At 37.4% G+C, this 2,656-nt stretch overlaps 1 non-coding gene across 1 annotated transcript; it reads left to right on the top strand.

Annotated features, from left to right (window-relative positions):
- The first annotated feature begins 713 nt into the window (after positions 1-713).
- SARC_30292 lies at positions 714-786 on the top strand. Its single transcript has one exon. It is a non-coding gene; the product is annotated as a tRNA-Val (tRNA).
- The last annotated feature ends 1,870 nt before the right edge of the window (positions 787-2,656 follow it).

Below are 2,656 nucleotides of genomic sequence, written 5' to 3'. Positions count from 1 at the left end.
ATGTATTTGTTATCTGTAGCAACTCAGCATGTATCACCTAAACTTAGTTTATTTTTTATATAACTATACATTGACATACTTGGTTATACAATAAACAGCAGGGTTCCACAATAGGTTTTCGATCGGGATGTGCCGCAATGACTTAAATTATTGGAATAAATCGGACAACTTGTATTCAATCACACGACATTTGATCGTATCACACTAAGAAATCCCCGAAGAAAGCAGATACAAAAGTATTAAAAGGTCGGAAATGAATTATAGAATGCATCACAATTATGAATTATCACACGGCACATAATAATCCATATTAAAATCTCCGATTCAGCGAAAATTTGCAACATTCGTGTGATTTGCATAATGATGGCAAGTGAACCCAGCTGTTCATATCGCAGTCATTCAGTGACAACCAGTGGACATGTTCTGTAGATATTTTAACAAATTTTGGCATAATAGTATTTTTCTTGGTCCTGTAATGAAACTTAAGTGCCCATAATCCTCGAACATCCTGTAAATGAAACCTTAGTGTCCATACATCCTACATAAATATTTATTTATGAAAAACGCGTGACAATCCACAACAAACGCTGTGGAGACTGTGAAAAGCGGGCATTTCGCACTTCAACAAAAAAAAAATTTATATATATATATATATACTTCTAAAATAAAATCGTTTTATATATTTTTATATTTTAATTCTAAGCTCTTGTCATCTTCTCGTGGTGTAGGGGTTATCACATCATGTTTACACCGTGAGGGTCGTCAGTTCGATTCTGGCCGAGAAAATTTTCAAAAAGCAGACTCACAACTGCAGAGACTTTTTCCAAATTTATATACGTTTTATTCTATTTACACCGATTTTGCGTGATTCTGGAGATCGACAAGTTGTGATATACATTATGCAGCAGTCAGAACTGGCGCGTCCTCTGTCCGTATTTTGCAAACCCCGCTATGTTGTCTGCCAGAATCAACACCTATATAGGATTGTGATACGTTGCTTTTGACCTTTTCCCTGTTCGAGAACATACGATGAGAAAGTCTAAGGAATACATCAACTGGCCCGCAATTACTACTGCTCATTTGTAGATAGTAGGATTTGGTTTTAAAGTTTAGGATATTGAAAGCGTGAACACATACGCGTTTTGAGATCGACATATATATCGCAAGCGACGGAAGGATTCTTAAATGAGGCATTTTAATTTGGATACACGCTCAGTAGTTTGTGGTAATTCACTGTGTAACTGCCTTGCCGTTCGTATTCTTAACGTTATCGTAGATTATTTAGTGTTGATCGATTTTATCAATGAGATTATCTTAAAATTGAATTTTTGAGTGATATGATTTCCTAGAGTTGGTTGGGTCCGAACAAGTGCGATAAGCAACAAGCTTGTCAGCATGTCACAACTGGTATATGTAACGAGCGCTAATCTGATGAATTTACATAACAGCTCACACAAGAAACACAAATTGCCCAAACGAAATAGTTCAATTTCTATCTGCGATGATCCTAGGATTATGAACTTCACGTCGTATTTTAAATATTGGGGGGCTGTAGGACCTATTGGAACAGTTCAAGGTGGTATCGATTTGGACTTTATGTTTGCAGTGAGTATGAAAGTAGGTATTTGTTTTTGACTTTAGATGTAATAGACCTCATTTTATGTATTTCAAATTGGATACGCTGGCTCAGTCTCTCAGGAGGTGGCGTAGCCCGTATGCGACCGTACTGTTATGGACAATAGTGTAACGTATGTAAATGGCTTCTGTATAAGTAGTTGTAACCACTCCGAAGACAAACAATGTCTATATACATGAGTTCTAATATTTGGCCGGACAGCTGTGTCATGAACCCAGATTTGGACAGAATCGCGTCAATATGAACTATGTTTCGATATAGAATTATATTCGGTATGTCCCCTAACAATAGTACGTGTATTGCTGTCAGTCCTTGGCAGTGAGACAACCGATGAAGAGATTTTAGACTGAGACTTTCATCTATATAATTTCGCTGTTATTACTCACTACTTCGGTCTATATTTATTCAAGCTGTTAACAACTCGGATTAAAACGATGTCGATTGGCCAAATCACCTGTCCGACGTGAGTCTATACTACAAAGAAACAACATAACAATAAATCAGTACAAGGAATGAATTGTTTTCGAGTCGCCTAGTAATGGTGAGTGTAGGTATGAATACCAAGAGGCATATTACTTTCATACTTGCTTGAAGAGCAGTATCGTGTATATATGTATAAGTGCCGAGGATGAAACGTTGTTTCTGGTATGGTAAGCTTGTTCAACACAAGCTGTCTGTACTGTAAAGAACGGGCCTTCGACATAGTAGAAGCACGTGTTTTAGAAAATATAGTGTTGATCGAAATACTCTAATAGCATCTATCAGTATACATCAGGCTATAAAGACTGCATCGTAGGCAGTAGGTGGTTTCTTCTTCTTCAATACATGGTCTCAGATGAACGAGAAGACTGGTGTATAACCTAATTCTCACAGGGCAAGATAATATACTGCGAGATAGGAAAAATTAAGTCCTCCTGACCAGCCAACTAGATGTGCCCGCCTATGCCTTAAATAGGGAGGCCAGGAACAAAGTGATGGGGTTATAGATGCAATGGAATTACTTCTCCAGATTGGTGTTTT

The sequence above is a fragment of the Sphaeroforma arctica genome (genome assembly GCF_001186125.1).
Source record: "Sphaeroforma arctica JP610 unplaced genomic scaffold supercont1.4190, whole genome shotgun sequence".
In the NCBI taxonomy this organism is placed as follows: Eukaryota; class Ichthyosporea; order Ichthyophonida; genus Sphaeroforma; species Sphaeroforma arctica.
The sequence above is the reverse complement of the archived record's forward strand: the minus strand, read 5'-3'. Positions and strand labels throughout refer to the sequence as shown.